At 35.5% G+C, this 15017-nt stretch overlaps 1 protein-coding gene and 1 non-coding gene across 4 annotated transcripts in view; both read left to right on the top strand.

Annotated features, from left to right (window-relative positions):
* The window catches only part of COP1 (COP1 E3 ubiquitin ligase), a 272563-nt gene that overhangs the window by 233494 nt on the left and 24052 nt on the right, over positions 1 to 15017 (top strand). The window lies entirely within an intron of this gene.
* LOC132416617 (small Cajal body-specific RNA 3) lies at positions 2473 to 2613 on the top strand. Its single transcript, XR_009517665.1, has one exon. It is a non-coding gene; the product is annotated as a small Cajal body-specific RNA 3 (non-coding RNA).

Raw genomic sequence — 15017 nt, 5'->3', positions numbered from 1 at the left:
TAAGTCAAAGATCTATCTCCCAAAAGGCCGCACATCCTTACGTTTAATCAGCCTAATTTGACCAAATGTTTATCAATGTATGATAAAGGATACAACTCAGGAACAGCCAAGTGGAAAAGATGCATAGGGAAAGGTATTGGTGGGGGTATAAGGCATGGGGCTTCTGTGCCCTCTCTGCGCAAGCCATCTTCTCATCACTTCCATGTATCTCCAAGCCAGAAGCTCCAGAACCTCCATTTTTAACACACTACTCATGGAATTCATGTGTAGTAAAGTGCTGTAAGATATCAGTTTTTGAGTTTTTTCCCCCTTATTGTATTTGCTTTGTAAATATTTGTTGAATTTAACAAATTAGATTTTATCAACCTATCTTTTTTTCTAATTATTCATCAAACAACAATACTTTTTTTCAAATATCTCCTATATTTGTCTCTTTTCATTCACTTATGCACTTCGTCTCCCCATTCCTGTTTCTTCTTTTACCTCCACTCCCATAGATTACTTCTAATCCCTTTATGTCCTTAATCATTTTTCAGAGGAATTCAGATAGAGTGAAACATTGCTTATTACTATTGCCTTTGATTGATCCAGAAAAGTTTCTTTCAAACTCAATATTTGCATGTAACTCCAACTTGTATATTTGGCCCTCGTTAAAAATTAGGGGAAAATTTGATAAATATATTACGTGAACTTGTCAATTATTTTAACTTTTTCACTTCAGATACCTTTGTCTAGTAAAAAAAAAAATTATATTTTGCCCTCATTATTAAATATGATCCTTTAAAAAATCCAATTCCAATTATAGAAAAAAGTATAATAGAAGAACTGATTCAAAGGTTAGCTCAGAATTAAATTTAGTAGTAATTAATTAAGAGGTCAACCTTTAAAATAAGTATAATCTTAGACATGATTTTTAATTGTTACTCCTCTATCTGCTTCTTTAATGATTCCTTTTTCCTTGTGTATTTGATCTTAGGCATCATATCTAAACTGTTGCCTGTGTTCAAGATTTTCAAGAATCTAGAATAATGCTACTTGTCCAACCTTATTTCTGTTTGTTGTTTTTCTTTAAGCACAAAACATCCATTAGAAAAGTTTCTTCACTGTCCCATCCTATTCCTATTTTTACCTTTGAACTTATGCTCATCGTTGTTCCTTATATGTCTATATTGCCTTGTCCTCTCTCTTCCATTTATCTAAATCCTCTCATCCTGTCCCAACCCAACCCCTACTTTTCTAGTCCTCTCTTAAGCATTTCATTTCCTTGGTTTCTGGTTTCTCACAGGTACTCATGCACTTATAGAATGCCCTGTACCAGCTGTCATTCAAGTGTATTTGGTTCTAAGGTTGTATGTCATTAGTGTTGCCTTAGTTATATTTCTTGCTTCTACTTTGAGAGCAAAAAATGTCAACACTAGCAACTGCCATAAGAAAAGCTACTTCATTTTCTAGGAAAGAGTTACAGTTAAGATAAAATTTAAGTCTTAATCTGGAGAGTCTACATTATGTTTTTAATCAATTTTATAAGATCATAAATCTGGTGATGAAATTAATACAGTAGTACAGTCATACTTGAGAAAACTGCCCTTTAATTGTAAAGAAATTTAGGTTACAACGTCTTAATAAGAAAAACTGCCACTTATTTGTTTGGTGCCTAAAATATGCCAGATCTTTTTTGGTTAGGTACGTTACTGTGTTTTCTTTGAGTCTCATAAAAATTCTATGCAGTACTTAAGATTATCTGTTTTATAGTTGAAGAAATTGAATTTCTAAGAGGGTTGGACAGTACTATGGCAGAACCAAAATGCAGGTCCAGTTCTCCTTGTCTTAAATTAATTGCTGTTTCTACTGCATTACATGGTATTCCTAAAAGAGTACAGAATTCTTGGAACAGCTTTGCCAGAGTACTCTAGAAGAATTTTGCAAATAGCGCCCTTAGAAATGCATAGTTCCATGCTCAGAGGCCCTCCTTTATATTAATCAGCAATAAAGAGTCATTTTTCCCTGTCAGATATGCCATTGCAAGCACCTCGTTCTCAAGCTTTATTCAGGAGCGCTTCCAAGGTCAAGAGGTATTGATACGTGAGGGAAGTTGTCTGGCATTGCAAGGAAAATTAAGTTGATTAGGCTGCTTGGTGAGAAGGGAGAAGACTTAGGAAAGATTTGGAACGAAGGAAGGGTCGTGAAAATGATGTGATATTTTTGTGTATTTCAATCCTCTTTCTCTTGTACATGGTTTTTACAACCTTTTCTTCCTGAATAATGATCATTTTGAGTTTGTATGCTAAGTGTACCTTTTTAATCTTTCTATTCTCTGAATCATGATGTTTTTGGGGGGGTTTTGTTTTTGTTTTTCCTGTAGTTTATTTGAATGCATTAAAGTGTATTTAAAATGAGGATTTCATGCAGACAGGAGGTTGGTATAGAAAAGACTGGATAACAAAAGCCTTCTTAATAATGAAGCACAGCAAAAATGGAACCTGCAGGAACCAACCATGTGGACAAATGAAAAAATGCCTTTTGTCTACAAATTGCAGTGATCCTACATTAACATGGAGGTCTCTGTCTGGCTTAGGACAGCTGGCTAAGTCTGATCGTTCCCCTCCATACAGCCTTTAAAACCAACACTCCAAGTACTGCTTTCCTTGCCATTTTGTTTACTATCTCTACTGATTAAGTGTACTACATTATTAACAGACTACCAGGTGTGGTTACTTCTGCATCCATCTTAACTAGTTTTTGAGGTATATTATCGTTTCTAAAAACTAGATATTATTTTTTTTTGTTTGATTAAGGAAACTATAACCAGGAAGTAGAATGAACACAGAAATATTATTTTTCTGAGGGACCACATTGGCTTAACTAATCCAGGGTTATCAGAAAAGGTCAGTCAATATTTTAGATACGAAAGTATTTAGAGTTAGCTTCCATGAATCATTAAGAATTGATTTGTCATTAAGAAAGTGATTTTTCCAAAATACAGTTTATGTAATCTTATAAGTCTATAACCAAATTTCAGGAATGACTGTTTCCGGGGAAAAGCTTGCTACTAAGTATTAACCTAGTACTAAATTTGAAATCTTAGTTTTTCATCGTGTGTGTTCCGCAGTAAGTTGTGGGGAAGGGTACGGAAACAGGGGAAGGAGCTGCCGTGGCATTTCTAATGCACTGAGGTGTGATATACAGCACCAGGGTATGTAAGCCATTGCTGGGTTTATTTATAACTAATTGTGTGAGAATCCTTGTTGGTGGTTCTGAAATCCCAAATTTCTTATTCTGACCGGTTATTGCATTAGACCATTGTTGAGTAAGTAGTCTTATTTTTCTAGGCTCTTTAGAAGTCCTTATTCTACTCTGTTCTTCATTTTAATAAACCATTTCATGATTTTTTACTCACTTATGTTATTTTTGCTCAGCACTTTTATGGCCAAGGGTATACTAAAAACAGGGACAATCAGATATGTAATGGTATAGCTGTATGATTTTTTATGATAGCTTGGTGCCTATGCCTGTTGTTAAATTTGTTTTTTATTGAAGTATAATTGACTTACAGTATTACATTGGTTTCAGGTGTTCAACATAGTGATTTGATATTTTCATACATTACAAAATGATCACCATGATAAGTCTAGTTAACATCTGTCACATACAAAGTTATTATATTATTGATTATATTCCTGTGCTGAATATTACAATCCCATGATTCATTTATTTTATAACTGGAAGTCTGTACCTCTTAGTCTCCCTTACCTGTTTCACTCATCCTCCAACCCCCCTCCACGCTGGCAACCACCAGTTTGTTCTCTGTACTTGTTAATCTGTTTCTGTTTTGTTATGTTTGTTCCTTTATTTTGTTTTTTTACATTTCACATATGAGGGAAATCATACAGTATTTGTCTTTCTCTGACTTATTTTATTTAGCATAATACTCTCTAGATCCGTGTATGTTGTCGCAAATGACAAGATTTCATTCTTTTTTATGGCTGAGTAGTATCCCATTGTGTGTGTGTGTGTGTGTGTGTGTGTGTGTGTGCGCGCGTGCGCGCGCATGCCACATCTTTATTCATTCATCTATTGATGGGCACTTTGGTTGCTTCCATATCTTTGCTATTGTAAATAATGCTGCAGTGAACATGGGGGTGCATATATCTTTTCAAATTAGTGTTTTTGTGTCCTGTAGGAAAATACTTAGAAGTGGAATTGCTGGATCGTATGGTAGTTAAATTGTTAATATTTTTGAGGAAATGTTTTCTATACTGTTTTCCATAGTGGCTAGACCAGTTTACATTCCCATCAATGACGCAGGAGGGTTCCCTTTTCTCCACATCCTTGCCAACAATTATTTGTTCTCTTTTTAATAATAGCTGTTCTGACAGGTGTGAGGTGATATGTCACTGTGGGTTTTATTTGCATTTTCCTGATGACTAGTGATTATATCTTTTTATGTGTCTGTTTGTCATTTTTATGTCATCTTTGGAAAAATGTAAGTTCGGTTGTACTGCTCATTTTTTAACCAGATTGTTATTTTTCCATGTTGAGTTGTTTTAGTTCTTTGTATATTTTGGATATTAACCCATATCAGATATATAATTTGCAAACATCTTCTCCCATTCAAGTAGGCTGCCACTTTGTTTTGTTGCTAGTTTCCTTCACTATGCAAAAGCTTTTTAGTTTGGTATAGTTCCATTTGTTTACTTTTGCTTTTCTTTCCCTCATCTGAGGAGACATATCCAAAAAAATATTGCTAAGACTGAAGTCAAAGAGCATACTGCCTATGTTTTCTTCCACAAGTTTTATGGATTTAGCTCTTACATTTAAGTCTTTAATCCATTTTGAGTGTATGGTGTGAGAAAGGTGTCCAGTTTCATTTTTTTGCACTTAGTTGTCCAGTGTTTTCAACACTGTTTACTGCAGAGGCTTTCTTTTCCCCATTGTATATTCTTCCCTCTTTTGTGATAGAATAAGTTACCATATAAGTGTGGGTTTATTTCTGGGCTCTCTATTCTGTTACATTGATCTATATCTTTTTTTATGCCAGGACCATACTGTTTTAATTAGTGTAACTTTCTACCATAGTTTGAAATCAGGGAGCATGATACCTCTAGCTTTTTTTCTTCGTTCTCAAGACTGCTTTGGAGTCTTTTGTGTTTCCTTACAAATTTTAGAAGTTTTTGTTCTAGTTAAGTGAAAAATGCCATTGCTATTTTGATAGGAATTGCATTGAATCTGTAGATTGCCTTGGGTTAGTATGGCCATTTTAACAATATTCTTCTAATCCATGAGCATGGTATATTTTTCCATTTGTTTGTGTCATCTTCAGTTTCTTTTATCAGTGTCTTATAGTTTTCCAAATACAGGTTTTTTTGTTTTTTAAACCTCCTTAGTTAGATTTATTCCCAAGTATTTTATTCTTTTTGATGCGATTGTAAATGGAATTGTTTTCTTAATTTCTCGTTCTGATAGGTTTTTTTTTTAACATCTTTATTGGAGTATAATTGCTTTACAATGGTGTGTTAGTTTCTGCTTTATAGCAGAGTGAATCAGCTGTACATATACATATATCACCATATCTCCTGCCTCTTGCATCTCCCTCCCACTCTCCCTATCGCACCTCTCTAGGTGGTCACAAACACTGAGCTGATCTCCCTGTGCTATGCGGCTACTTCAACTAGCTATCTACTTTACATTTGGTAGTATATATATGTCCATGCCACTCTCTCACTTTGTCCCAGCTTACCCTTCCCCCTCCCTGTGTCCTCAAGTCCATTCTATACCTCTGCGACTTTATTCCTGTCCTGCCCCTAGGTTCTTCAGAACCTTTTTTTTTTGTTCAGACTCCATATATATGTGTTAGCATATGGTATATGTTTTTCTCTTTCTGACTTACTTCACTCTGTATGACACACTCTGGGTCCATCCACCTCACTACAAATAACTCAATTTTGTTTCCTTTTATGGCTGAGTAATATTCCATTGTATATATGTGCCAAATCTTCCTTATCCATTCATCTGTTGTTGGACACTTAGGTTGCTTCCATGTTCTGGCTATTGTAAATAGTGCTTCAGTGAACATTGTAGAACATGACTCTTTCTAAATTATGGTTTTCTCAAGGTGTATGCCCAGTAGTGGGATTGCTGGGTTGTATGGTAGTTCTATTTGTAGTTTTTGAAGGAACCTTCATACTGTTGTCCATAGTGACTATATCAATTTACATTCCCACCAACAGTGTAAGAGGGTTCCCTTTTCTCCACACCCTCTCCAACATTTACTGTTTGTAGATTTTTTGATGATGGCCATTCTGACTGGTGTGAGGTGATACTTCTTTGTAGTTTTGATTTGCATTTCTCTAATGATTAGTGATATTGAGCATTCTTTCATGTGTTTGTTGGCAATCTGTATATCTTCTTTGGAGAATGTCTATTTAGATCTTCTGCCCATTTTTGGATTGGGTTGTTTGTTTTTTTGATATTGAGTTGCAGGAGCTGCTTGTAAATTTTGGAGATTAATCCTCTGTCAGTTGCTTCATTTGCAAATATTTTCTCCCATTCTGAGGGTTGTCTTTTCATCTTGTTTATGGTTTCCTTTGCTATGCAAAAGCTTTTAAGTTTCATTAGGTCCCATTTGTTTATTTTTGTTTTTATTTTCATTTCTCTAGGAGGTGCATCAAAAAGGATCTTGCTGTGATTTATGTCATAGAGTGTTCTGTGTATATTTTCCTCTAAGAGTTTTATAGTCTCTGGCCTTATATTTAGGTCTTTAATCAATTTTGAGTTTATTTTTGTGTAAGATGTTAGAAGTGTTCTAATTTCATTCTTTTACATGTAGCTGTCCAGTTTTCCCAGCACCACTTATAGAAGAGGCTGTCTTTTCTCCATTGTATATCCTTGTCTCATTTGTCATAAATTAGGTGACCATATGTGCGTGGGTTTATCTCTGGTCTTTCTATCCTGTTCCATTGATCTATATTTCTGTTTTTGTGCCAGTACCATATTGTCTTGATTACTGTAGCTTTGTAGTATAGTCTGAAGTCAGAGAGCCTGATTCCTCCAGCTCCGTTTTTCTTTCTCAAGACTGCTTTGGCTATTTGGGGTCTTTTGTGGTTCCATACAAATTGTGAAATTTTTTGTTCTAGTTCTGTGAAATATGCCACTGGTAGTTTGATAGGGATTGCATTGAATCTGTAGATTGCTTTAGGTAGTATAGTCATTTTCACAATATTGATTCTTCCAATCCAAGAACATGGTATATCTCTCCATCTGTTTGTATCATCTTTAATTTCTTTCATCAGTGTCTTATAATTTTCTGCATACAGGTCTTTTGCCTCCTTAGGTACGTTTATTCCTAGGTATTTTATTCTTTTTGTTGCAGTGGTAAATGGGAGTGTTTTCTTAATTTCACTTTCTGATTTTTCATCATTAGTGTATAGGAATGCCAGCGATTTCTGTGCATTAATTTTGTATCCTGCTTCTTTACCAGATTCATTGATAAGCTCAAGTAGTTTTCTGGTAGCCTCTTTAGGATTCTCTATGTATAGTATCGTGTGATCTGCAAACAGTAACAGTTTTACTTCTTCTTTTCTGATTTGGATTCCTTTATTTCTTTTTCTTCTCTGATTGCTGTGGCTAAAACTTCCAAAACTATGTTGAATAATAGTGGTGAGAGTGGACAACCTTGTCTTGTTCCTGATCTTAGTGGAAATGGTTTCAGTATTTCACCATTGAGGACGATGTTGGCTGTGGGTTTGTCATATATAGCCTTTATTATGTTGAGGTAAGTTCTCTCTATGCCTACTTTGTGGAGGGTTTTTATCATAAATGGGTGTTGAATTTGTCGAAAGCTTTTTCTGCATTTATTGAAACGATCATATGGTTTTTCTCCTTCAATTTGTTTATATGATTTATCACATTGATTTGCGTATGTTGAAGAATCCTTGCATTCCTGGGGTAAACCCACTTGATCATGGTGTATGATCCTTTTAATGTGCTGTTAGATTCTGTTTGCTAGTATTTTGTTGAGGATTTTTACATCTATGTTCATCAGTGATATTGGCCTATAGTTTTCTTTTTTTATTATATCTTTGTCTGGTTTTGGTATCAGGGTGATGGTGGCCTCGTAGAACAAGTTTGGAAGTGTTCCTCTCTCTGCTATATTTTGGAAGAGTTTGAGAAAGATAGGTGTTAGCTCTTCTCTAAATGTTTGATAGAATTCGCCTGTGAAGCCGTCTTGCCCTGGGCTTTTGTTTGTTGGAAGATTTTTAATCACAGTCTCAATTTCAGTGCTTGTGATTGGTCTGTTTATATTTTCTATTTCTTCCTGGTTCAGTCTCGTGATAGTTTTTTATTTATAGTTAGAAACACAACAGATGTCTATATATTAATTTTGTATCCTGCAACTTTACCAAATGCATTGATGAGCTCTAGTGGTTTTCTGGTAACGTCTTTAGGATTTCTGTGTATAGTATCATGTCATCTGCAAACAGTGACAGTTTTACTTCTTCTTTTCCAATTTGAATTCCTCTTATTTCCTTTTCTTCTCTGATTTCCATGGCTAGGACTTCCAATACCATGTTGGATTAAAGCGGCAAAAGTGCACATCCTTGTCTTGTTCCTTATCTTAGAGGAAATGCTTTCAGTTTTTCACCGTTGAGTAAGATGTTGGGTGTAGGTTTGTCTTATATGGCCTTTATTATGTTGAGATATGTTCCCTCTGTACCCACTTTGTTGAGAGTTTTTATGGTAAATGGATGTTGAATTTCGTCAAAAGCTTTCTCTGCATTTATGGAGATGATCATATGATTTTTATTCTTCAGTTTGTTCATGTGTTGTGCAAATTGATTTGCAGATATTGAGCCATCCTTGTGTCCCTGGGATAAATCCCACTTGTTCATGCTATATGATCATTTTAATGTATTGTTGAATTCGGTTTGTTAATATATTGTCAAGGATTTTTGCAGCTGTGTTCATCAGTGATACTGGCCTGTACTTTTCTTTTTCTTGTGATACCTTTGTCAGGGTTTGGTTTCGGGGTGATGCTGGCCTTGTAGAATGCTTTCTGAAGCATTCCTTCTTCTTCAGCTTTTTAGAATAGTTTGAGAAGTATAGGCATTGATTCTTCTTTAAGTGTTTGGTGGAATTCACATGTGAATCCATCTGATCCTGGACTTTTGTTTGTTGGGAATTTTCTTTATTACTGATTCAATTTCATTACTGGTAATTGGTCTGTTCATATTCTGTATTTCTTTCTGATTCAGTCTTGGGAGATTGTACATTTCTAGGAATTTATCCATTTCTTCTGTGTTGTCCATTTTATTAGTGTATAATTGTTCATAGTAATTTCTTATGATCCTTTGTTATTTCTTTAGTGTTGATTGTAACTTCTCTTTCATTTCTGATTTTATTTATTTGGGCCCTTTTTCTTTTTTACTTGATGAGTCTGGTTAAAGTTTTTAAAATATTTTTGATAACCACCCCTGATAACAGTACATGTTAGGTATGTTCTAATTGTGAATACAAGTTCCTTCAGATACCAAATAAAATGATTAGGTCTTATCAGAAAAACAAGTAAGTTGGGGGCAGAGAGGATATATGGTAATCTGGTGATTCTGGTGTAGGTAGGTAGGTGATTCCTTCCTCTGTGTGTGTGTGTGTGTGTGTGTGTGTGTGTGTGTGTGTGTGTGTGTGTGTGTGTGTGTGTGTATCTGTGTGTTTCTGTCTGTATATACATATCTTTCCAAACAGACACTTAGACATGATTTTTTACTACTTTGAAGTTTGAGTAAGTTCTTTCTGTATTAAGTTAGACTTTCAAAATAGCCAAACATCTTAGAGGAAGCCCTACGAAGAAATTATACTCACTAGACTAATCTGTATATGTGTATATGGCTGTATTCCCAGAGAGAGAAACACGTTATACCAAATTATGTTTAATGAATGCTGATTTTCATACTTATTTGGTACAGACAGATTCCAGTGGTAAAATTTAATGGGCTATCATTTTGTGTTTATATTCATGATCACCTTCGGCTCTTTTACCTTTAGATAAAATTTGAATTTCATATGCACTTATGTCTTCTGTCTGATTCATGCTACTGTTTCTTAAATCTAGTCATGCAATGTAAGAGATATCCAGCACCTAGAACACCATCTGTTTGCCATAAGAATATCTGGTCCACCTTGTCTTAGAATGATTATAAAAAATCTTCAACATGGAATACTTTCATTATTTATAGAAAACTCTTATTTATAAAGCTTTAGAATTGAAAATATAATAAGCCAGCCAGCAAATCTAGAAGTTCTTTCGATTAGCAGTATAATTCATTTCCTCCTATTAGGTAAGTTAGTTATAAGAGTCGGTATTTGTTTAAATGAATCAAAAAGAGTTGAAGTGTGATGAAGGTAATATATTTTACTAAAATAATGACCCATTATTCTGTTAATCACAGATTATAACTATATGTTTTATTCATAATAGCCTTTATAGTTTGGGATTAGAAAGGGACCCAGTATCATCCTAAGAAAGGATACCAATGGGGAGGAAAGAGAGTATTTGTGTTTAACTGGGTAATCTTGAAAGTGTTCCCTTGTGATGAAGAAACTCCAGTCTCCAAGATCTTGAATTGGGTTGGAGGGGTGGGTATTAGCCTGGCACCGCCACTGACTGTACTGACTACATAGTATACTCCCTTCCACCTTATTTCTGTGGCCAAGTCCTTTTCTCTAATGATATTACTTAAAATCATACTTGTGGGGAGATAAATAAAAGACCAAATTCTTTGTATAATAAGCCTTTTAGGAATCTAGGTATATGAGACTTAAGATGTAATATCCATATATAATGTCTGAGATCTGAGGTTCTCCCATACATATCAAATGCTCACCTAAAACTCTTTTCTCCTTCCCTTCTGAGTTTATAAATTCAGGTCAGGGCCAGTCATATGATAAACTTACCAAATCAGTATGCTAAAAACCATCAATTGGTGTATTTTATCAGTCTCCATATGTTGATCATGGCTTTGCTATGCTATAGTTGTGTGTATGGTTTTGGACAAATTATTAAGTCCCTTTAAGACCATGTTTTTCCTTTGTACATTGAGGATAAAAATAGATAAATATCTGTAATAGATATAACAGATTGGTATGTGCATTAAGTGAAATAATTTATATAGTCCTTAACAAAGTAACTGGCCTATAGTTCTCAATAAATAGTTATGTGATGATGGTAGAAGTTTGTTTTTTGTTTTGGGGTGTTTTTTTCTGTTCTTGTGTTTTTAACTATCACTGTAAGATAGTAAAATGAGACAATGAGATAAGTAAAATGAGAACCTTAAATTCTAGGATCACAAATTTTATTTATTGTTTGTCTTGAAAATGATCACAAATTTTATTTATTGTTTGTCTTGAAAATACAGTACAAACAACTAATTCACTCAGTTTTAGATCCTTTATAGAATGCAGGAAGGCTGACTGTAACATTTTAAAGAGCAGGACCTCTTATTGATAGATTGTGGTTTTGTATTCATTCTCTCTTAGACATCTTTACATACATTTTTACTAAGTCATTTCTGAAAAACCACATGCTGAAAGAAAGGTCAGGGACAAAAAAAACCTGTCTTACCAGTGGCATTTATTTAAAAACCATTGGAGATCATCTTGGAACCAATGTTTGAATGTCTTTCTGTGGGCTCTCCCCATGTGCAGCATAGATCTATGTCTGTATTAAGGTAAATAACCACCCAGGGCAAATTGGGGGACTCTCCTGATAAGTCAGATCCAGACAAAAGTAAAATGCGTGTAACTCCGAGATCCAAAAACAGGAATAACTCTGGCACAAAAACAGAAACATAGATCAATGGAACAAGATAGAAAGCCCAGAGATAAACCCACGCACATATGGTCAACTAATCTATGACAAAGGAGGCAAGGATATACAATGGAGAAAAGACAGTCTCTTCAATAAGTGGTGCTTGGAAAACTGGACAGCTACTGTAAAAGAATGAAATTATAACACTCCCTAACACCATACACGAAAATAAACTCAAAATGGATTAGAGACCCAAATGTAAGACCGGACACTATAAAACTCTTAGAGGAAAACATAGGAAGAACACTCTTTGACATAAATCACAGCAAGATCTTTCTTGATGCACCTCCTAGAGTAATGGAAATAAAAACAAAAACAGGCAAATGGGACCTAATGAAACTTCAGAGCTTTTGCACAGCAAAGGAAAGCGTAAACAAGATGAAAAGACAACCCTCAGAATGGGAGAAAATATTTGCAAACGAATCCACGGACAAAGGATTAATCTCCAAAATATATAAACAGCTCATGCAGCTCAAGATTCAAAAACAAACAACCCAGTCCAAAAATGGGCAAAAGACCTAAATAGACATTTCTCCAAAGAAGACATACAGATGGCCAAGAAGCACATGAAAAGCTTCTCGACATCACTAATTATTAGAGGAATGCAAATCAAAACTACAATGAGGTATCACCTCACACCAGTTAGAATGAGCATCATCAGAAAATGTACAAACAACAAATGCTGGAGAGGGTGTGGAGAAAAGGGAACCCTCTTGTACTGTTGGTGAGAATGTAAATTGATACAGCCACTATGGAGAACAGTATAGAGTTTCCATAAAAAACTAAAAGTAGAATTATCATATGATCCAGCAATCTCACTACTGGGCATATACCCAAAGAAAACCATAATTCAAAAAGACACATGCACCCCAATGTTTATTGCAGCACTGTTTACAATAGCCAGGTCATGGAGGCAACCTAAATGCCCATCGACAGATGAATGGGTAAAGAAGATGTGGTACATATATACAATGGAATATTACTCAGCCATAAAATGGAACGAAATTGGGTCATTTGTTGAGACGTGGATGGATCCAGAGACTGTCATACAGAATGAAGTAAGTCAGAAAGAGAAAAACAAATATCCTATATTAATGCATATATGTGGAACCTAGAAAAATGGTACAGATGAACCAGTTTGCAGGGCAGAAATTGAGACACAGATGTAGAGAACAAACGTATGGACACCAAGGGGGGAAAGTGGCAGGGTGTGGGGATGGTGGTGTGATGAGTTGGGCTATTGGGATTGACATGTACACACTGATGTGTATAAAATGGATGACTAATAAAAACCTGCTGTATAAAAAAATAAATAAAATTTAAAAAAAAAAAAAAGACCTTGAGGGCAGGCCCCATCTGCTTTGCTCATGGCTGCATCCCCAGCACTGAAGCTAGAGCCTGACACTGAGCTCAATAACTATTTGTGGAACAAGTGAAACAGCTGTGCAGAGACTGACCCTGGGTCCTGGCGTCTCTGAAGACAGCAAGCCTGGGTAAAAAAAAAAAAAAAAAAGAAGAGAAACTTGATAAAAGAGAACCTCTATAAGTGGTTTTAATAGAAGAATGATTCTGCCTGTCAGGAAATCCACTACAGCTCTGTTTGGTGAAGCAACAAAATGTTAGCACTTGGAGTATTTTCTTTCTTTGTATTTAAATCAGAGGGTACCACAGGGAAGTATATAAAGGCTTTGGGATGGTTTGAAGGAAATACAAAGGAGTGGAAAAATTGGACAATTGAATAGTATCACTTAACAGAACATGGCTAGAAGAAAACCTCCTAAGAATCTCTGCATATTATATTTGCATTTCATCTCACAGGAGAGGAAGAGGATGCTCATAAGGCAACTGTAGGTCATAAATAAACAGAAAAGCTTAAAGGGCAAATTCATTTGAAAGTGTTCTGTGGCTATAGGATCCTGAATGAAAATCAGATTCAGCTGTACACAGAATCCATGAACTCCTACGTGAGGAGAAAAGCCATTTTAATTTTCAAGATGCATTTTGAATACAAATGTTACCGATCTCTCACCCCACCTCAAAGAAAGAAAAGAATGAGGCAAAAGGCCCTACTTTTATTTTTGTGTTTATAACCTTGGTATGAAAAGAACCTGAAGTATGTATGGTCTTTTATTTGTAGTAACACTGCAGTCATACTCCAAATTAACACTCTTTATTGGCAATGAGCAAACAAGATATCTGTGTTCATAAAAAAGAGAATACCAAATAAAACAAGAGCCTCTATGGAGAGAATATTAAGGAACTAACATATAAGGTAGATTGTGATATAACAGATATAATGTGGTTGTTATTGTTTGAAGGCTAGTTATCTCAAATTTTTATATACTTCTTTCTTCATATATTTTTAATATTCCTCCTTAAAGATATATGTATATCTTTGAGGAAGAATATTAAATTCAGCCATCTTCTACACTGCTCTGTGTCCCCTAGGGAATTGTATTTGCAGATACTGTATGTCGTACATAGTGATTTATCTTTTTCATCATGTCAAGTGCTTGTCTAAAGGGCTTAAACGCACGTACAGTTTTAACTTAGTGAACGCTTTAAGAAGAAAGTTCAGTGCTTGTAGGACAAGCTTGAAGACAGACTGCTTATATTAGTTTTTGCTAGCTATCTCAACTGCAGCTCTTGCTTTTAGAGGACAAATGTGAATAGTATTTCAGTATACTTCACATTTGCCGTGTCACTAATAGTGTTCTATCACTTGAAAGAGAGACTCAGTTTTAAAGATTATATGTCTAGGTGTTTTTTTTTCCCCAAAAAAAGAGCTTCAAGGAACTTTCCTTCCTTTGTTTTACAACACAGACCATAAAATTGTTTTGGGGGAGAAAATGTTTCTGAAATTTTTGAGATCCTTATTGAGCAAGGTTGTGCTTTAAACATCTAAATGGTAGGTGGAGGCGTGTGTCATTTCTAAATTCTGTCTTAGGGTGGTGTTCTGATTAAGATTACTGGAATCATGGGCTTCCCTGGTGGCGCAGTGGTTGAGAGTCCGCCTGCCGATGCAGGGGACACGGGTTCGTGCCTCGGTCCGGGAAGATCCCACATGCCGCGGAGCGGCTGGGCCCGTGAGCCATGGCCGCTGAGCCTGCGCGTCCGGAGCCTGTGCTCCGCAACGGGAGAGGCCACAACAGTGAGA

The sequence above is a fragment of the Delphinus delphis genome, chromosome 1, assembly GCF_949987515.2.
Source record: "Delphinus delphis chromosome 1, mDelDel1.2, whole genome shotgun sequence".
Taxonomy (NCBI): domain Eukaryota; kingdom Metazoa; phylum Chordata; class Mammalia; order Artiodactyla; family Delphinidae; genus Delphinus; species Delphinus delphis.
Note: the sequence above shows the minus strand (reverse complement) of the source record. Positions and strands in the feature narration are given on the sequence as shown.